Source organism: Bubalus kerabau, chromosome 12 (assembly GCF_029407905.1).
Source record: "Bubalus kerabau isolate K-KA32 ecotype Philippines breed swamp buffalo chromosome 12, PCC_UOA_SB_1v2, whole genome shotgun sequence".
NCBI classification, from domain to species: Eukaryota; Metazoa; Chordata; class Mammalia; order Artiodactyla; family Bovidae; genus Bubalus; species Bubalus kerabau.
In genome coordinates this window covers 55,453,126-55,475,650 of record NC_073635.1, presented here as the reverse complement: position 1 = coordinate 55,475,650, position 22,525 = coordinate 55,453,126, and the positions used below count along the sequence as shown (strand labels likewise).

At 41.2% G+C, this 22,525-nt stretch overlaps 1 protein-coding gene across 26 annotated transcripts in view; it reads right to left on the bottom strand.

Moving 5' to 3' along the window:
- LOC129624595 (uncharacterized) overlaps positions 1-22,525 on the bottom strand; it is a 324,961-nt gene that overhangs the window by 243,495 nt on the left and 58,941 nt on the right. For 8 of the 26 annotated variants that reach the window (XR_008701035.1, XR_008701018.1, XR_008701022.1 and 5 more), the window contains one exon: positions 20,166-20,345. The exons of 14 other annotated variants lie outside the window; for them this stretch is intronic. The gene's annotated coding sequence lies outside the window, so the exon portion shown is untranslated. Of the gene's footprint in view, positions 1-12,540; positions 13,160-15,210; positions 18,357-20,165; positions 20,346-22,525 lie in introns of those variants that run through there. 4 more of the 26 variants (XR_008701026.1, XR_008701033.1, XR_008701041.1 and 1 more) reach the window with 2 other exon arrangements.

Genomic DNA, 22,525 nt, shown 5'->3' with positions numbered 1-22,525 from the left:
AGAAAAACTCGAAAATTCTTCCTTTTAAACAAGTTAGAAAATGCTAAACTTCATTGAGGAATAACTCCACAGAGAATTTGAAAGCCCAAAGGACCTTAAACATCAGTGAGCCTGACACATGCCCTCTACACTCAACACATATAATCATGATTGCTTAGAATTGTCTGTATAAAGTTTTAGTAAATCTTTGCCTACAGCAGAGAAACCAGAAATGTATTCTATTTCTGCAGTACTCTCCATTAATTAACAGAATCCTAGTTTATAAGGCTATTAAAATGTCTTTTATTTAAAACGAGCAAATTAAATTAGATCACTTCACTTTATAAACATAAAAAGTAAAATGTTATTTTCGTTCTCCACTCTGTAGTAGTCATTTAGAATAAGGTAATGTAATAACATTCATCTCATACCAAAAAAAAATTAATGTAAGAAAAGGAAACATTTACTTATTTGCCTTATGTTTTTATTAGACACTGAATTTGCAGATGTCACTTTCCATGAATAACTAACCCCAGAATTTGACCCAACTCCTTATTATTAATAGCTTCTGATTCTCAGAAGACATTTCAAATTGCATCGCATGGTGACCTAGCATATTCCCATACATACACACACACAAACGCAATGTCAAATGTAGTTAACCGTTTTATAGTACAGCCTAATTCATGGAAGATATTTTTTTACCAAATTTGTATCATCTTATTAATATTTTCTGTAGAAAAGTTAGAAAACACTCTTAAGTGACTAGTCATTATGTACTTTGCTTCCCATTCCCAATCTTTGACCTCTAATTATGCTGAATTGTGGGACCTGTCATGCTACACAAAGATTATATTGTGCTACTGCAAATTCCCAATTTAACAAAAGGAATACAGATTTGACTCCAAGAGAGTGATAGTCAAATATACCCACTGTCAATTGATTTCCCTATTTCTAATTGCAAGAATTATACTCTAAAAAGAGACACTTCTGATAGCCAGATTAATTATACAGCTTTCTTATAAATGCAATGTTATTATCTTTTTTTTTATTTTTGTAATTTCCCCAGTTTATTTGAGGACAATTTTTTCTGACATATATTCATATGAATTTTAGATTAGTTATTTCAAAGTGTGCACAAATGTATTATCTTTGTGCTCACATAGTAACCAAACAAAGTCAAAAGATGTTATCAGAATATTTTCTCAGATAGAGGCTACGTGACCCTCCATGATGTGGAGAAGAATATGTACATAATTAATAAGTTTATATAGAGTGCCCCAATAAAGCAGAGAAAGCAATGGCACCCACTTCAATACTCTTGCCTGGAAAATCCCATGGATGGAGGAGCCTGGTAGTCCATGGGGTCTCGAAGTGCTGCAGTCCGTGGGGTCTCGAAGAGTCGGACATGACTGAGCGACTTCACTTTCACTTTTCACTTTCATGCATTGGAGAGGGAAATGGCAGCCCACTCCAGTGTTCTCGCCTGGAGAATCCCAGAGACGGGGGAGCCTGGTGGGCTGCCGTCTATGGGGTCACACAGAGTCGGACACGACTGAAGCAACTTAGCAGCAGCCCCAATCAAGTGCTTATTAAGTTACCCGCTCTGAGATTCCCCTATGCTCATCCACCTACCTTGGTTTTTCTCACTAATGTGCTTACAGCTTCTTTCAACACAAAGTACAATGGTCCTCTTTGGCTTAACTTGTGATATTTATCTGACATTACAAACACATGGCAACTGTTTTCTTATGATATTACAATGTACTTGGATTTATTTGTGTGTTGTTCTATTTTGGTTTAAATTCTCAGTTTAGCTTCCAGGAAAATCAATTTAGTCTGAGACTCAGGTACTCCCTCTTTGAGAAATACCTATATCTATGCAACCTGTTGGGCTTCCCAGGAGGTGCTAGTGGTAAATAAAGTGAAAGCCACTCAGTTATGTTCGACTCTTTGTGACCCCATGGACTATAGAGTCCATGGAATTCTCCAGGCCAGAATAACCAGAGTAGGTAGCCTTTCCCTTTTCCAGGGGATCTTCCCAACCCAGGGATTGAACCCAAGTCTCCCACATTACAGGCGGATTCTTTGACCAACTGAGCTATCAGGGAAGCCCAGTGATGAAGAACTGCCTGCCAACATAAGAGACGTAAGAGACACGGGTCCATTGTTGTATCAGGAAGATCCCATGAAGAAGGGCATGGCAACCCACTCCAGTTTTCTTGCCTGGAGAATCCCATGGACAGAGGATCTTGGCAGTCTACCATCCATAGGATCACAAAGAGTAGGACACAACTGAACAACTAACACTTTCACTTCATACAACCTGTTGGACAGATGAGCTGAAGGCCATTTGGGGTTCATGTATGGAGCAGAACCTGTTCTACGCTCCTGAAACACCTGCACTTGTGAAGAGCATGTTTACCCCGTAAAAACTTTCTTTACTTGAAGCCCCAGCATGAACTCTGTCCACATTTCAACAAATTAGTTTACATTTATATTCAGGACAACAGACATGAGAGTTGGCTAACATGTTCCCACAGTATTAAGATAATCTAATGGCAGAATGTGGGTCTCTCTTACAATTATGATTGAGCCTATGACTCAAAGCCAGGCCCAGGGCATAATTCACTAACCGACTGCATAGCCCAATAAAAATCATTTCTCATGTTTAAAAATGAAGGAACCCCTAAAAACACCAAAGACTGCTTGAATATAGTGGAAAGAAAACTCTCCTAAATAAAGCCAAATTCTTTCTTTACAGGAGGGGGGGAAAAAAACATTCTAATACTGCATAAAAATTGAAAGAAGATATATTGAAGTCAGTATGATTTAGCATTTAGAATAGAAAAAGAAAAATATGTAAGAGGTGTCAAAATAATATTAAGTCAAACCAAAAGCACTATGTAAAACAGTAAATACAACTTGATGTCATTTTTAAAAGAAATAGGTAGATTGAACTATTAATGGTGATTATCTTCACAGTAAATTATCTTTTGTAACCTACCTGTGCTTTCCAAATTTTTCTACAATAAATAGGCATTAATTTTTAATTTAAAATGGCTTAAATTTTAAAAAGAAGAGCTATTGATTGGAGCTAATAGCAGTACCCTTTGCAGTAAATTGTTGTTGTTGTTATCTAGTCACTTAGACATGTCTGACTCTTTTTCAGCCTCAAGGATTATAGCCTACCAGATTCCTCTATCTATGGGATTTCCCAGGCAAGACTATGGAATGGGTTGCCATTTCCTTCTCCAGGAGATCTTCCCAACCCAGGGATAAAATCTGCATCTCCTGCATTGGCAGTGGATTCCTTACCACTGAATGAGATAATAAGCAGTACACTCTGTAGTAATAACAACAGCAATAACAATAATGATGATAGGAAATATCTAGATACCCTCTGCTTATTCCAACTATGCTTATTTTGTCATAAAAATATTACTATAGAGCCCATGTTCATATTGGAGAAGGAAATGGCAACCCACTTCATTATTCTTGCCCGGAGAATCCCAGAGACTGAGGAGCCTGGTGGGCTGCCATCTATGGGGTCACACAGAGTCAGACACGACTAAAGCAACTTAGCAGCAGCAGCGGCAGCATGTCCATATTGGTTGGATATTTCATTTTCACACAATGTACATTGTCAAACTTGATGAAAATTTTTTCAAGTGAAGTTTTCAACCTGCAATGATTTACTTCTCATGAGTTAGTGTTTGTGCTGAGTAACAAGCCTCCACCAGAGCCCTGACACTGATAATGAAACAAGTTTCTTTTCTCTGCTGCCTATTTGCTGAAAGTGTACTTAGCAAACCACTTGACCCATTCATAGATTGAGTAGTTAATGTGTTTCAGGCAAATACCTGAGATACACATGTGAAAGATACAGACACATCATTATCAAAAGATTCTGCCTCTTGTAGTCCTGTGTGGTTAATATACATATGGAGAGATGCTGGAAGAGGAGAAAGACGAAATGGAAACAACTAATTACAACATGGTATAATATGTGCTAATAGAGCAAAATACAAATTACTAGAGGAATGTTGGGGGAATCCTTTCATCTGGGAACTAAAGCCTTCTTTCTTCTGAGTCTAATCTTCTGAGTCTATTAAAAGTATCTTATGAATACTGGTGTCCACAAGGATCATACTACTTTAGCTCCCAGGGATTCGTCAAATGAATGCACACAATTAGGTATAAAATTCAATTGAGATTTACTGAAATTCTCAAGTGATATCATAATGCATAATGTCAGTGGGATCTATATGTCTACATTAGCGCAGTTCTATTGGAAGGTACAAAGGGAATAGCCACGATATTAAGTCAGTGTATTTTCCTCCTAGGTAATCCTTACTTCCTAGTTTTTCCACGATTCCTTAAAGGGAAAAAACCACACCTAGGTATGCATATTTTATTTATGGATTTACTTATTGGCCATGCTATGTGGTATGCAGGATCTTAGTCCCCTGACCAGAGATGGAACCCGAGGCCCCTGCAATGGAAGTGCAGAGTCTTAACCACTGGACTGTCAGGGAAGTCCCCACTGCATAGAGTTTCCTCCCTTGTAAAGAGAGGATATGTCTAGTACCCAGGAAGGCTAAGACATGAGGCTTATTGAAATAGATGTAGCCTAAGATGTATTTCAATTGGAAAGAAAGTGCAATGCAGAGTCACTTGATGAGCATGGCAGAGTGCGAAAACGAGAGAAGCCTGAGGCAATGATGGCAGAACCTGACTCCTTAGTCCTTCCCCCCACCCCCCAATATCTTGGAAGATCTGAGAATATGAGTCAATGATCTACTTTCTCTGGTATAATTGGAAGGATGACAAATTTGACTGAATTTGATGGATTTGTCTCTGTGTCTGGTCCAACATGCCACTCACATGACAATGCTGCTATTGGAGTGACGTCCCTTGAGAGCCTGAAGTGGCATTTTTCAACATGGGACATGCCTGGATCCTGTAAGCAGCAAATAGAGCACACAGAAGTGTCGAGAAGGCTGGAGGAAGTCTGGGTTGGAAGTGAGGGCAGCAGAGCATGGAGCCTTGAGACTGCGAGCAAGCGGCCAGGCCCACCCCCGTCAGGTGTGGATATCAACATGACCTCCCCAGAGGCCGCATGGAGCCAGAACTTGTCAGCAGACCCCAGGGGGGCCGCACAGACGAACTTCCTCACCACAGAGCCCCAGATCTGCACACAGAACAAGGACCTGCATTCATAGACGCTCCACTTGCCGCTACCACAGGATTACAGGATCTCCCCCCGGCCCCCGACCCTGAGACATACGACACCATCTTGGGGAAGCGCAGGGAGATGGTTGAGAAATCCGAAAGACTGAACATTTACCCTAAAGAGACTGAGTCATCCAAGAGAAATTATCTAAACAGGAAGAGACAGAAATGCAGTTAATTAGCAAGATTAAAGCACCCCAACCCCTACCCCTATGCCGCTAATAAGCAGAGTTAACAAGCTCAGGAGAAAAATTAAATCATTATCAAAAGATTCCCCCAAGCTTCTGAAAAGCCCAGGAGAGGGAATTATACCAAGTAGTAGTCACAGGGCAAATGTCATTTATCCTATTACACTAACACCCAGGGCTCAAAAGCTGGTCTCTTTGATGCACGGTGACCCTCACTCAGTTGACAACTTGGATTGATCATGGTAGAAGAGAAGAGATCCTCACTCAGTAATCTGTGATGTCAATAGAGATCATTTTTTCATCAGCTGCTTGCTTCTACTTGCCTAATCCTGCAAAGTGGGCAGTCAGTGATGCGAGTTAGCCACAAATACCTTACTTCTGTTTCTCCCACATTATTACCCCTAGACTTATATGCCCCAAATATTATGAGATAGATAATAAGGGAAAATAAAATGCATTCATGAATTTGGTAAATGTTTTGGCAGAGCTTAAAAAAATCTAAGTTAGGAGATAGTAGATCTAGTTGGAGAAGGCAATGGCACCCCACTCCAGTACTCTTGCCTGGAAAATCCCATGGGCAGAGGAGCCTGGTAGGCTGCAGTCCATGGGGTCACTAGGAGTCGGACACAACTGAGCGACTTCACTTTCACTTTTCACTTTCATGCATTGGAGAAGGAAATGGCAACCCACTCCAGTGTTCTTGCCTGGAGAATCCCAGGGACAGGGGAGCCTGGTGGGCTGCCGTCTATGGGGTCTCAGAGTCAGACACGACTGAAGCAACTTAGCAGCAGCAGCAGCAGACCTAGTGGCTAATAGGTCATCAATAACTTTCCAAGTTTCCACTTAAGGTCTACCATTCTGGAGAAAGAATGTTGTCACATAAGTTTGGAATGCTGGGTTAAGTAGAAATAAGCAGACTTCTTATCTGAAGAGCTACCTCTAATAAATCGAATGTGCAAAGTGAAATTCCAAAAAGGTTAAGTGTGTAGTTTCTTAAACTTATTTCAGTAGCCTCTTGCAGCTGGCCAGTACCAGCTAATGAGAGATTGTAGGCTACTCTTCGCAACTCAGATAGAACTGGGAGTTTGAGTGCAGCCATGCTGGGAACATTTACAACATAGAAATTGACAGCACTAAAGAAAGGCAATGCCAAAGAATGCTCAAACTACCGCACAATTGCACACATCTCACATGCTAGTAAAGTAATGCTCAAAATTCTCGCTCCAAGCCAGGCTTCAGCAATACATGAACCATGAACTTCGAGATGTTCAAGCTGGTTTTAGAAAAGGCAGAGGAACCAGAGATCAAATTGCCAACGTCCACTGGATCATGGATAAAGCAAGAGAGTTCCAGAAAACCATCTATTTCTGCTTTATTGACTATGCCAAAGCCTTTGACTGTGTGGATCACAATAAACTGTGGAAAATTCTGAAGGAGATGGGAATACCACACCACCTGACCTGCCTCTTGAGAAACCTATATGCAGGTCAGGAAGCAACAGTTAGAACTGGACATGGAACAAAAGACTGGTTCCAAATAGGAAAAGGAGTACGTCAAGGCTGGATATCGTCACCATGCTTATTTAACTTCTATGCAGAGTACATCATGAGAAACGCTGGGCTGGAAGAAGCACAAACTGGAATCAAGATTGCTGGGAGAAATATCAGTAACCTCAGATATGCAGATGACACCACTCTTATGGCAGAAAGTGAAGAGGAACTCAAAAGCCTCTTGATGAAAGGGAAAGAGGAGAGTTAAAAAGTTGGCTTAAAGCTCAACATTCAGAAAACTAAGATCATGACTTCTGGTCCCATCACTTCATGGCAAATAGATGGGGAAACAGTGAAAACAGTGTCAGGCTTTATTTTTTGGGGCTCCAAAATCACTGCAGATGGTGACTGCAGCCATGAAATTAAAAGATGCTTACTCCTTGGAAGGAAAGTTATGACCAAGCTAGATAGCATATTAAAAACCAGAGACATTACTTTGCCAACAAAGGTCCATCTAGTCAAGGCTATGGTTTTTCCAGTGGTCACGTATGGATGTGAGAGTTGGACTGTGAAGACGGCTGAGCACCAAAGAATTGATGCTTTTGAACTGTGGTGTTGGAGAAGACTCTTGAAAGTCCCTTGGACTGCAAGGAGATCCAACCAGTCCATCCTAAAGGAGATAAGTCCTGGGTGTTCATTGGAAGGACTGATGCTGAAGCTGAAACTCCAGTACTTTGGCCACCTCATGCGAAGAGTTGACTCATTGGAAAAGATCCTGATGCTGGGAAGGATTGTGGGCAGGAGGAGAAGGGGATAACAGAGGATGAGATGGCTGGATGGCATCACCGACTCAATGCACATGAGTTTGAGTAAACTCTGGGAGTTGGTGATGGACAGGTGAGGCCTGGTGTGCTGCAATTCATGGGGTCGCAAAGAGTTGGACACGACTCAGTGACTGAACTGAACTGAAGAGGTTAATTGTTTATTTTTCTGGGAGATCTGGTTCTTAAACTTTTAGCAGCATACCATTGTCTTAGAAATGCTTTCTTAATAAAACATGTGATGGCACTAGTGGATTAGTATACTATTGCTGCTGTAACAAATAACTACAAGATGAGTGGCTTAAAACAGCACAAATAGGGGCTTCCCTGGCAGTCCAGTGGTTAAGACTCTATGCTTCCAATGCAGGGGGGCTTGGGTTCAATCCCTGGTCAGGGCATTCAGATCCCACATTCCTTTTGGCCAAAATAAATAAATAAATAAAAATTTACAAAAAATAGCCTAAATATATGTCCTGACAGTTCTGTAGGTTAGGTGTCTGATACATGTCTCGTTGGGCTAAAATCAGGGTGTCAGGATTCCTTTTTGGAGGCTTTAGGAGAAAGCATATTCCATAACTTGTTTCCAGCTTCCAGAGACATCTGAATCCCCTAGTGCATGTCTCTTTCTCCATTGTCATAGCCATCAGCAGCAGATCAAGTCCTTCTCATGTTATATCACTCTGACCTTCTCTTCTGCCTTCCGCTTCCACTTTGAAGGACCTCTGTGATTTCACTGGGTCCACTCAGGTAGTCCACGATAATTTCCCTATTTTCAGGTCGGCTGATTAGCAACCCTAATTCCATCTGCAATACTAAATACTCTTTCAATGAAAAGCGACATATTCACAGGATCCAGGGATCAGGATATGGAAATCTTTGAAGGGCCATTATGCTACCTAACATGGAGGAAAAGCTATGACAAACCTACAAAGCATATTAAAAGGCAGACACGTCACTTTGCCAACACAGGTCCATATAGTCAAAGCTATGGTTTTTCCCAGTCATTTACAGTGCGAGAGTTGGACCATAAAGAAGGCTGAGCACTGAAGAATTGATGCTTTTGAAATGTGGTCCTGGAAAACTCTTGAGAGTCCCTTGGACAGCAAGGAGATCAAACCAGTCAATCCTAAAGGAAATCAGTCCTGAATATTTATTGGAAGGACTGATGCTGAGGCTGAAGCTGAAACTCCAATACTTTGGCCACCTGATGAGAAGAGTTGACTCATTGGAAAACACCCTGATGCTGGGAAAGATTGAGGGCAGGAGGAGAAGGGGGCAACAAAGGATGAGATGTGTGGATGGCAAAACCAGCTCAATGGACATGAATTTGAGCAAACTCTGGAGACAGTGAAGCACACGGAAGCCTGATGTGCTGCAGTCCATAGGGTTGCAAACAGTCGGATGTAACTTAGTGACTGAAGGTCAATAAAAAAACATGGGTAGTGTTTTAAGGAACACATTTTAAGGAGTCACAAAAGTCCTTAAATGGAAAGTGTTTTGGGTTACTCACTTTCTAATTTATCTTGCATAAATTATTTATTGTTTTAGAGCCTCCATGAATTGCTCCATGAAATGGGGATAATGTTTTCTTTACTTTGAAAAATTGTTTGGCTTGATCAATTAAAATAATAGCAGTGATAATGTTTTAAAAAGTCATGATACTCTCTACTTATATATCATTATTTTTCATAATAACATAATACAAGGTTTTCCTTAAGGTCAAAATCATTTTTATAATGTATAACTCAATTATTCCCTACATGCATATAGTCTCAAAAACATGCATAGGACTGACTCTGGCCCTTTGCCAAGAGGAAAGTGTAGAGAAATAAGGACTCCAGGTCACTTTAGATTTTCACTTGTGCCTGCATCTAGATTAGACTTCCCAGAGTTCTTTGAGTTAGCGAAAAACCTGGATAAATGCAAGATCTTCTGGACTCTTTGGGACTAGATCTGGGCAAATCCCCTATATAAGCTATTCTTTCCTCTCTCTCCTACTTTACCGTTGTCTGTAACACTCTTAAGCAATAACACAGATAAGTGGGTTGAGGTGGGATAAAGAATGAAAATCATTTTTAATAACCTGCTGCCTTTTAGACATAATCTGAACCCCAGATCCATTCCAGAGGGAATCACAGAACTAAACATCTCAGTCCTAACTGTTGATTACTAAATTGTTAAGTGTTTCCCTGTATTGCAAATAAATGATTTTGTTATTACTTAATAAAATGCAATTTTTTTTTTTTTGCTATTTATATATTTGGCACCTTGTCTTCTTTTGCCAGTGTGTGTCGAGGTTACATTATTTAGAATCACTTTCTGCTTGTTAATTCACCAAACATGGATCCTTTATCTCCCCACTGATTCTCAGCATTCTAGGGGTCTTATTACACATATTGTTTCCTGCACCATCCACCAGCCTTGACAAAGAAAAGATGCACAGCTGGAAAAGAGATTATTAAGGAATGTGTTTTTAAATGAACCATAGATTCTACATGGAAAATAAATCTTCATAAACCATGTGTTCATTTGAGTCTGTAGAATTTTGAACCCTTTTACTCTGCCTTACAAAGAAAAACAAGATCTCCCTGAATGTTTCTGGCAAAGGCAAGTAGCTGTAAGCTATCAGCCTCTGATAAACCTGACACTACCCCAGGTTGGTTATATAATCCACCACTCCCCGGTCCTGGAGACAGTTCCACCTTAGAATCTGAGTCACATTACGCTGCCATCAACAAAACCAGCCAGGCAAGATGGTGACCTGGGCAGAGCTAAGATTACAAGAACAGGATCATTTTCTGTTTTGTTTTAACTCCATTGTGAGGATCACAAGTGTCAGGGTTAGAGTCTTAGGTGTTGGGGCTTTTCTGATAACCCCATCATGGCCCAAACTAACTTGTCCTTTCTGGGCTTTATTCCAAGGAACCACCAAAGGATTAGTAGCAGCAGCAACATCTTGGCAAAAAGAGTCTTGAACCAGCCTTGGCCAACCAGTGGGACTTCTGTGGGCTAGTCCTGCCTGTGAACCAGTGTGATGGGTGCATTTTCATTTCCTTTGCCTTCGTGACCATGACTAAAACCCTTGGATGTGAAATGTGTGGAAGGCATTTGCAGAAGCAGCAGCAGCAGGTCTTGAAACCTAGAACTGTTTCCATAGGAAATGAGAAAAGAAAATGCTAAAAACAAAAATGAATTAAGTGGGGAGAGGAAAAAATAATTCTACACCCTGGATGGGGCTTTTTTGTTTGTTTGTTTGTTTTTTACAAATTCTCATGAATATTTTGAAAGCAGATATGACTTTCAGTTTCTTCCTTCCAGCAGGGAAAAAATAATATCCATTTGTACTTTCTATTTTTCTGCTTTTTCTGAAAAGTTTGGCTTAGGCCCTGGGCTCATTCAACAAGGATTGATATGCCTCCAAAATAATAAAGCATAACCAGCATAATATGACTGCTCAATAAAAACAGCTGTGTAGACTTTCAAAGAGACAGTATTGTTTTATGCAAAGGCTTCAGATTTTAAAACAGGTCTAAGAATATCCCCAGGGCACTTCTAGGGAACTCAGGAAATAGAGGCCTAAAAAGGTGTGAGCTGGTCAGGAGATGTCAAGGGCTGGGCCTGCTCAAGGTAACCCAATTCCATTAAAATGTATCTAGTACATCCTGGATCCTGCAGAATATACCAAGGCTAGTGAAAAAACGAGCCTTTCTCTGACGAAATCTATGGCTTGGTAGCTGGAAGAAGCTGTGGGGTGGTGGAAGGGAATATATTACCCAGGAAATATTTCCAAGCAGTTAGAATTAGACTCAAAGGTTCAATTTGGTCAAGAAGCACACATCTCTGAAGATGGACTTTCAAAATACCTCAGCCTTTCTGAGAGACCTCTGGATCTTCTTCCTACTGTGATTTCTTTACCTCATCCCCATGGAACTCGATTCCTCCCCTTGAGATTCACCTTCCTCACTGAGCATTCCTTGTTAACAGCACCTGGCTCCAATCTTTCATGACTTCTGGCTCAGCTGCCTCGTAAGAATGGCTATACCTAGTTCTGTGTTTACACACCAAGGGGAGTTTTACACATGTTTTAAGCAGCTGTACATATTTGAGAAGGTACATCTGCTTGTCTACCTTTCACATAGGATGGTAAATTTATTTAAGAACAAAGACTGTATCCCTTTCCTCGGAATGTCCCACATCTTCCCGTAAAAGTGTTGGATGCTTTGTGACCTCATGGACTATAGCCTTCCAGGCTCCTCTGTCCTTGAGATTCTCCAGGCCAGAATACTGGAGTGGGTTGCCATGCCCTCCTCCAGGGGATCTTCCCCACTCAAGGATCAAACCGGAGCCTCGTGCATCTCCTGCACTGCAGGCAGATTCTTTACCACTGAGTTATCAGGGAAGCCCCATTAGCTACTTAGATATTTATAAATCTATTTTTCTTATGTTAATCAATACTTATCACAGAAACCAAAGTTTGAGTTCTTTTCTATCCTCCAGATCCTAATTCACCCAAATCAACTCTGTGTTGACTCTGAGAGACTTTCTCTAGGGATGGTAGTCAGACACATTTGACATGTTGGAGACACATAGTCTTGGAGGAAATTGAGTCAGTCAAGTCACACCCTCTCCAAAATAATGACTGTGAAGAAAAACCCTCCTATAGGGTTCTAAGAAGAACCTTTCTACTCCCAGAACAGATTAGGCATATTTAATGTTGACATGAGTTTAGTGGGGGGGAGAGGGGTGTAAATATGACACATATGATCAGTCAGAACTCAAGAAAATTTAGTTCTTCACTTTCTTTTCTCTTGTAAAGGAAGTGTTTACCACACATGGAGTTAAAAGAACTTCACGAACATGAAATAGAGTCCACAGGGAAACAAGGAGTAACCAATCTGAGCCTTATCCACAATACTTGAACAAAGCTTTGTCAGAGGAAAGCCATTCCTCCTCAGGCTGTTTTAAAGCATGGCTGGACAGCAAAAGGACTCAGCCATACATATTCACCTGAAACTACCACAACATTGTTAATCGGCTATACCCCAATATGAAATGTTTTTGGTGTTAAAAATATTTTTAAAAAATTTTAAAAAATAAATAAAGTATGACTGGAATTCTTTGATATCCCCCTCCCATCCCCTGTCACCACCACCAAGGTATGAAGTCTGTTCTTCACCACTTGAATTCAGGTGACGTTCTGACAGGATTGACCAACATAATAAGCAGAAGTGACTTCCAGGGCTTTGTCACAGAAGGTCATGTGCCTTCCATCTTTTCTTTTTGCTGGAAAATACATTCATAAGCCCACAGCCACCACAGCAGAAGCTTCCTGGTGGCCACCGTGCTGCAAGTAAGCTCAAGTCACATGAAAATCCCATGTGCTAGGATCTGGTTGGTAGAAAACTCGGAGCCAAGCCTTCAAGTCATCTCAGTCCAGGTGCCAGACCTATAAGCAGAGAAGTCTCCAGATGAATGTAGCCTCCAGCAGTCTGACTCATGCCCAGGTATTCAAATCTCCCTCCCTGGCTGAGACCTCAGACACCCTGAAGCAGAAACAAGCTGTCTCTGCTGAGCCCCTTTTGAATCCCTGACCCACAAAGTACATGAGCAACATAAAATATTATTTGATGCCTCTCTCTTTTCTGCTTACAGGGAAGATTAAAAGGGCAAGTCCATTAAGACTGTGTCATTTCATGCATACATGCTAAGTAACTTAAGTCGTGTCCAACTCTGAGCTGCAATGCTCCTCTGTCCATGGGATTCTCCAGAGAAGACTACTAGAGTGGGTTGCCATGTCCTTCTCCAGAGGATCTTCCTGACCCAGGGATGAAACCTGCATCTCTTGCATCTACTGCATTGTTGTATGTGTGGCGGGGGAGGGGGGGGCAGGGTGAGGAGTGGGGGCGGGGTGAGGAGTGGGGGCGGGGGCTGGTTCTTTGCCACTAGCGCCACCTAGGAAGCCCAAAGTGAAATGAAAGTATTAGTCGCTGAGTCACGTCCAACTCTTTGTGACCCCATGGACTGTAGCCCACCAGGCTTCTTTGTCCATGGGATTCTCCAGGCAAGAATACTAATGTGAGTAGCCATTCCCGTCTCCAGGGGATCTTCCCGACCCAGGGATTGAACCCGGGTCTCCTGCATTGCAGGCAGATTCTTTTATTAACTATCAAATCCCTCATTTTCATAATTCAGTGGCAAATATTAGGCTATATGTATCATCAGAAGGATGAACATCTAGTTTATGGTTTCTGATACCAGAAACCATAGTCTATATATCTTGTTAAAACACTAAAAAAAAGTTTATGTCCAGTGCACAAGTTTATACTGCTTTGCTTCTTTGTTATTACACCAGAGGAACACAGGGAGGTCCTTCCTTTGAGAAACCTAGGAAAGACTCAGAGAAGTCAATGGCACCCCACTCCAGTATTCTTGCCTGGCAAATCCCATGGATGGAGGAGCCTGATGGGCTGCAGTCCATGGGGTCGCTAGGAGTCGGACATGACTGAGCGACTTCACTTTCACTTTTCACTTTTCATGCATTGGAGAAGGAAATGGCAACCCACTCCAGTGTTCTTGCCTGGAGAATCCCAGGGACAGGGGAGCCTGGTGGGCTGCCGTTTTTGGGGTTGCACAGAGTCGGACATGACTGAAGCGACTTAGCAGCAGCAGCACAGCAGGAAAGATTAGCATTCTTGCTTGAAGTTGGTATGACCTGAAGTGGAAATAGTACCAACTCAGCTTCATGAACCACACTCAAGAGATCAGATGTCATAGTCCCTACTCTTGAGCAGATAAGTAAGAGAAATAAACAGCAAAATGTGCATCACTGAAATCACAAAAACTTTAAATAGCACTGCTACTATATTGGGCTTCCCAGGTGGTACTACTGATAAAGAATCTGCTTGCCAATGCAGGAAACATAAGAGACAAAAGAGATGTGGGTTTGATCCCTGGGTCAGAAAGATCCCCTATTTTAGCATGCCAGCTGGGAAAAATGGTATTTTTTATCTGAAGATACCTGGACTAGAGACTTTCAGAATATTCACACTTTTCGAATACTGGAAGAAACAGTATTTAGAGTGAGAACAGAGGTAAGGTTAGACTTCCCAATGACTCAGCAGGTAAAGAAACCACCTGCAATGTAGAAGACACAGGAAACAAGGGTTCGATCCCTGGTTTGGGAAGATCTGGAGGAGGAAATGGCAACCCACTCCAGTATTCTTGCCTGGGAACTCCCATGAACAAGAACAAGAAGGTCTTGGAGGGCTACAGTCCATGGGGTCTCAAAAAACAGGACACAATGGAGCAAACACAGGAGAAAGTTTAAAAATAGGAAAAAAGTATGGCAACATTAATAAAAGACAAACTACTAAATAAGAGTACTGATTTAACTACTCTGAAAAATGTTCTGAAAAATAAAATTATATTTATTACCAGGTGTGCACTATTTCATTGACTAATTATTAATTTAGTTTCTATTTATGTTACATAAATATATCAAACTTAACAAAACAGGCTACAGGCCAAAATGCAATATATTTCAATGTGATTAAAGGACATTTTTATTATGAGGATTAATAATATTTTCACTAAATGGCAGTGACTTTATTATTTTTATAAATTTCATTGACCGTATTCCAGACACCTGAATTTCAGACACTTGGGATTTCAGTCTTTGGAATGATCAAACTAATTAGTCAGATGACTTGAAGAGCACAACCAAAACACCCTAACATTAATATATTTGGAATTATTGAGGAAATGGTCATGATCTGGTAAATTTTTATCAGCTACAACCGACCCAAATCTGGTTGCTGACATGGACCCCACTTCTCCTCAGACCCAATTCTGTATCCCAATTCAATTTCCTTCATTGGTTAAAGTAATTTTAAATCTGATGCATCTATTTAACAATGAGAAATGGTTCACACGTCACTAATTTTTTTCATCCAGGAAGAGAGCATACAAGAGAGATAGATTATACATAGTCAGGTGCTAAGGCTTTCAAGGTTCTCATCTGTTCCCAGGTTCGTTTCTAAGATGTAGCTCCAACGTCTTTCCAGGGCTTAGAAAAGCTAACTCATAAATCTCTATTAGCAATAGGGAAGACAGTTGAAGCAGTCTGCGTACACGTGTGCAAACTGATTACTGTTCCTAGAAAAAGTATTTAAAACACATGGAGCAATGTCATGAAAAATAGGACACCTCTCACCAAGAAGATTCATTCTTCACCCCTCCCTCCCATTTTGCTCTGTGGTTGGCAAGACCAAAGAGCCGTAAGGCAAGCCATCGCCAGGGATCCACCTGGAAGCCCGTAGGTCAGCCACCACGTGCCTGAGAAACGCTGGAGAGAGAGCAGTCGATAGTCACAGAGGTTTTTTTTTTTTCTTCTAATTCTAAGCATTTCCACTGAGCCCAGGTATCTTTGCCTTTAGAAAATTTAACACTTAGAAATTCAGCGGAAGTTCCTGACATCATAAATCCAGTGTAGAGGGCAAAGTCTGTGCTTTTGACAGTCCTGTTCAATAAATATGTACTATTTTCTGTGAATTTTGAGTAGCTTTATGCTGGTTATATCCAGAGTCCCCCTTTTCATTAATGAAACTTGCTAGCCCTGGTGACTCATAGATAATATGCCACTGACCTTGTCTCTTCATGAACCAATCTCCTACAAACTAATTGGCAAGTAAAAATTTAAATAGTCCTGGATGGGAATGGAGAGTACACTATGAAATATTTTAAGCATAAAGTTAAACAGCAAGTTGAGCTACAAAACATGTCTTCTGCTTAAATGCCATGTTATTAAATACCTCCCCATCTATTTTTCTCTCTAAAACTTTTATGCTCAGTTCAAAGCTGGTTTGCTATCAACCTGTAAGGTGAACTATAAACTGTGGGTTTGCCTTGTTCTTAAATTCATGTGATCCTAAAGATGCCTTTATTATTAAGGCATTTGTAATTATGCCCTTGAAATGTTAACTTGCTAAAACAGTACCTTTATAACCATTATTCTATAATCACTTGAATGAACATTGATCTATACAACTATATCAGTTCTAGTTGAGCATACCTGGAAATAAAAAAGAAATGTGGGTTCATTTATATGGTCAGGATTATTTTATTAGGCTACATGCCCTGGTTTTAGAAGTACCATGCACCATGTATTTAAATGATTCCCTTTTCTCTCAAGAGGATAAATCCTTGATTGAAATAACTTCCTCCTTTTTTTCAATCAGCTTTAAAAGAGAAAGAAACAAATTAAGCACTAGGATCAAATGAATGCTGAATGTAGCAGCTCATAACCACTTCTCAAATTCAGTAGTCTTTGTTGGGAAAAGAGATTGTACAAAGAGAAGAATCAGCTGAAGACGAATAATGGGAGAACTGGACCATGAGTTAATTGCCTATGGGTCACCTAGGAACCTTGATTAAAAACATTAACATCTTGATGTAACAAATCTACAGGACTTCTCCATTCCTCTCCCCCAAAACTCCCACAGGTTTTTGGGGGCCTTCTGGTTGCCCTGGTCACAGAAGCTTTTCTTCCTTTAATCAAATCTCCCCTCCCCCCAACTCCTCACTCTCCTGCTTCACAAAAAAAAAAAAAAAAGAGAGAGAGAGAGAGAGCCTTTGCTCAGCAGACCAGCTCCACTTCTATTACTCTTTCCTCTGGCCTCCAGCAGCACAGAGCCCACAGTTGGATAGCAGCAGATTTCAGGGCCATGCAACAATTTCCAGGAGAGCTACCTGAAACAGAGACAGACACCCAAAGACCACAGGCTGAGCAGTCTCTAGGGGATCTGCTTAGGCAGCTGTGACTACCTATCACAAACATCTGATTCGTATTTGTCTTCCATTCTCCAGTGTTCTGACGGGTGAGTCCTTAGTGCTCAGGTCAATAGGATAGAGAGGGTCTAGTGTGATGGATGCCTCAGCAGTTAGCTTCTGGTCTGAGTCTCACTCCTTCTGGCAAGTTCCAGTTATCTCTACTGCTCTTTTCTGTGTATTATTTTTATCCTTTTTTTTCCCATTCTCATCTACTAAATTGAACAGTTCTAAAGAATTAGAAGTGGATCTCCTAAACACACTGGAGCACACTTTTCTGTAATCCAAGTTCTCCAGGGGATAATGACACATCCCTCTGCTCCCATTCTCTACCCAGCACCTTGACCCTGCTAAACCAAAGCCTGAAATCCACTCTTAGAGCTTTGCTTTGTCAGTCCAGTCTTCCTCTAGTGTCAGAAGAAGTTGTTGCTGTTATTGAGTTGCTAAGTTGTGTCCGACTCTTTGTGACTCCATGGACTGCAGCACACCAGCCCTCCCTGTCCATCATCATCTCCTGGAGTTTGCCTAAGTTCATGTCCATTGAATCGGTGATTCCATCCAACCATTTATTCCTCTGTTGCCCTCTTCTCCTTTTCCCTTCAATCTTTTCCAGCATCAGGGTCTTTTCCAATGAGTTGGCTGTTCACATCCGGCAGTCAAAGTATTGGAGCTTCAGCATCAGTCCTTCAGGGTTGATTTCCTTTAGGACTAACTGGTTTGATCTCCTGGCTGTCCCTCTCAAGAGTCTTCCCCAGCACTGTAGTTCAAAGACATCAATTCTTTGGAAGTCTGACTTCCTTATAGTCCCAGTCTCACATCTGTCAGAAGATAATATAGAGCCAAATCACCAGGAAAGTTTTTTGTTTTTTTTTTTTGAACCATAGACATTTCCTTCCCATGGGAGACATATCAGAATGGTTTGGGAGAGCAGAATGATTTCTATAATTAGAAAAAAACTGATCAAGAGGTCCTTATTCTCCTGCTCTTCCCCTTCCTTCACTACACACCCCTCCTGGAAATACCCTGAGACTACGCTGAGACGAGAGCCTTAAGCTAAGCCTGTGATTACCAAGAGAAGATTGACTAATCAAGTGACATACCTCTTGTTGGTAATGGTTTTTACTCTTTTCCTTCTTATTAAAGCATGGGCAGGTGAAGAATCACCTTTTAAAATGCATATCTAAATAAAACCTACAGTCATTCTCCATCATCTCAGTGCCTACTAAATCACTATAGTCACGTCCGACTCTGTGATCCTATGGACTATAGCCCGCCAGTCGCCTCTGTCCAGGGGATTTCCCAGGCAAGAATACTGGAATGGATGTCATTTCCTTCTCCAGGGGGTCTTCCCAAATCTCCAGGGGATCTTCCCAAACCAGAGACTGAAACAGCATCTCTTACATCTCCTGCATGGCAGTCAAGTTCTTTACCACTAGCGCCACCTAGGAAGCCTAAAGTGAAGCTCTAACTTCACACCCTGAAAGCTCATCTACTGTTGTCTCTGCATGTTCTCTATGGTGTAATCTTACTCTGTTGAAGGGATTACATGCCACTTGGCACTTCAAGCATGATATCCCTTTGCCTTGAGCTGATCTTCATAGTTAAACATCCTCACTCATCCTCTCATTCGTCATGGTTCACCCAGAGCGCCTTGCTCCAGGAACTCTTTCGATTCTTCCAAAGCTGGATTACATGCTCATCTCAGGTTGGCCCACCTTGTAAACCTCTTGGACAACTCTTCTTATCACACAGTATTTAGAGTGAGGAGCCTGGCTCCATTTTGGGGGTGTTTGGCTGCAGATAGCTTTTAAGTCCCACTCTTTGTGTCCCACATGTGGACAAGCAGATAAGAAAGCCCGGTGCTCTTCCTTTGGCACCAGCAGGAGATTCAGACTATGCGAGTTTCTGTCCCTCGGCAAGACCTCCCACTCTGGCCTCACCCCCGACCACAATCAAAACTGGAGCCAGTCTCCTTCCCTTGTTCTCTCAAGCATTTCAGATCTGCTTGAGAGAACAGCTCCGCTCCCCTCAGAGACCTCAATTATGTGAGCGGTAAACCTTTTCCAACCCTCTCCCTGTGTGGGGGGTAGTCAGAAGTCTCAATATCTGAACCAAACTTTGGCTGGAGGGTCCATCTGCCACTGAAAGTGACTATGACAGAGTTGTAATCACTGCTTTTCTTGTCCATCTTCTCCTCTAAACTATAAGTTATTTGAAGATAAGAAGCTTATGCTGTTTATTTATGGATCCCGTCTCCCCACTCCATGCCTCGTTTAGTACCTGGCACAGCAATGGACAGTCACTAAATATTTGCTTGTTGAATAAAGTATGTCTTTTAGCTGAATCCCTATTTCCATTAAATAAAATGCAAGTAAATTACATTTTTATGATTTTAAGGAATTTCGGGTGTCATTGAATACAACCCAAACTAATGAGGCATATATATTGTAATATATCACTATCACTGATATATAATATTAGTATATATTTATATATAATAATATCACATGATATATAAGCATATATATTATATATAAAATAAATATATTGAAAAATGTATATTTGCTTGTTATAGCAAAAAAGAAAAAACACACCAAAAGGTTTTTGTTATTGTTGTTTACAGTTGGGTGTTTCAAAAAGAAATTTATTAAGGTGCAATGCTATGCTTTGTGGTCCAGGCTGAGAGGTTATAAGAGCACAAGCCCCAGAGGTATTTAAACAGCCATCATTTGGAGATGTCTCTTCTAGTCTCCACAGCCTCAGTGTGGTGTGTTAGGATTACCATCGATTTGGATACTTTGAAGAACCTGGAAGCAATCATGGACACAAAGCCAGGTAGCAAATTATTCATACAGTTATTACACATTTCACAATTATTTCAGAAATGCTTTCAGATGAGATGCTTATATTTCAAAGCAGCCAGTATCAAAGTTAAATCTCTACCAGTAGCTGACTTTAATAGCTGCCTACAATACACTTGGATCATCATCTGCATCCATTACAAGGATAATAGGTAAAAACTCTGGTGAACAGGCTACACGGCATAGTGAAATGAAGCAGTCATCTCCAGCCATCACTGATTTGCACAGACTAGACCCCAGCCCTGCTACTAAGCCTTTTGTAGTTCCCCAGCATATCTCTATTGAGAGAAAATATATATATTTATTTAAGCTGGGCTGGGTCTTCACTGTGGCACAGGCATTCTCTCATTGCAGGACATGGGGGCCTCTCTCTAATTACAGCACATGGGCTTCTCTTGTTTCAGGGCAAGACCTTCTCATTGAAGTGCATGGACTTCTTTACTTGTGGTTCTCGGGTTAAGTTGCTCCACGGAATGTGGGATCTTAGTTCCCAGACCAGGGATTGAACCGGCATCCCCTGTACTGGAAGGTGGATTCTTAACCACTAGGCCACCAGGCAAGTCCTGGAAAAATATATTGTTCTGTGATGTAACTTTCTACGCTCTTGTCCATCTTCCTGCAGTCTCATGTATTATGAAAGACAAGACTGCCTCTGGCTCCCTGCTGCATCTCCAGCCCTTAGGGAGATGCTCACCAACTGGGCTACGTTATGACTTCCTTAGGCTCTGGGCACCATAGCCTTTGTGGACTCCTCTCTCGCCAAAATACTGTGTAAAGTGATACTTTATGACTATGTTAATAGAAAGAGGAATTCTATATGAAAATATTTTCTTGGATCTAAAAATTCATCTTTTTCTTGTGATTGTAAAAGCAATTAGAACACTTTTCTGGGCTTCCAATAGTATTGTTGATATTAGTGCCCCATGGGTCAGTTGGCCCTGCTATTCATATCAAAGGCACTCTATTTTACATATGGCAATGTATATGTTTCCATCCTGCTGTCTCCATTTATCCCACCCTCTCCTTCCCCCACTGATTCCTCAAGTCTGTTGTCTCTGTGTGCATCTCCTTTGCAAATAGGCTTATCAGTACCATCTTTCTAGATTCCATATATATGTGTCAATATGTCATATTTGTTTTTCCCTTTCTGACTTACTTCACTCTGTAAATAGACTCTAGGTTAATCCACCTCATTAGAACCAACTCAAATGCATTCCTTTTTATGGCTGAGTAATATTCCATTGTGTAAATGTACCATAGCTTCTTTATCCATTCATCTGTCAATGGACATCTAGGTTGCTTCCATGTCCTAGCTATTGTAAATATTGCTGCAATGAACATTGGGGTACATGTGTCTTTTTTCAATTATGGTTTTCTTAGGATATATGTTCAGTAGTAGGATTGCTGGATCATATGGTAGTTTTATTCCTAGTTTTTAAAGGAATCTCCATACTGTTCTTCATCGTGGCTGCATCAATTTACAATCCCCAAAACATTGTAGGATAGATTCTTATTCACATGAGGCAAAGGGCAATGTCAGGCTTTGGGTAACCCTCCAGCTTGAGTAATCCATGTGAGTTCTTTGCACATACCAACTAGAGTATTATCTTAGGTTTAGAGCACTGATGATGGCCGGGTGGTGCTGACACCTTTTATCAGGTGTGCCCCTCCCTGCCCATGCTGGCACCCGGGATGGTCACCCCACAGCCTCCAGGGCCCTATATCATATGGCAGGCAGTCCTCCAGGGCAGCCACACCTATCTCTGCCTGGAACATTCATTGTTTCCAACACTCACAGGCCCTTCCCATCCATGTAGTGACACTGTGCTCTCAGGTTGATCTTACGCCAGATAATGAACACATTTTCCTGATTGGAATCACTTTTCTCACTCCATCCATGGCTCCTCTGTGTATCCTTCCTGCTGGTGACCATGTGTGAAAGGTAGGGTGATGGTCAAGATGAAAAGATCCAGGAATGCAGTGATTATTATTTAATGTCTGATTAAGAATCCAAGAGAGAATGCAGTTGGGAGATGTATTTGTTGAATGTTTATGCTACAAATTTATAGACAATAAATTCTGTATGACCAGAAAATGTATTATTGTTCACATTTCCTGTGGACTTT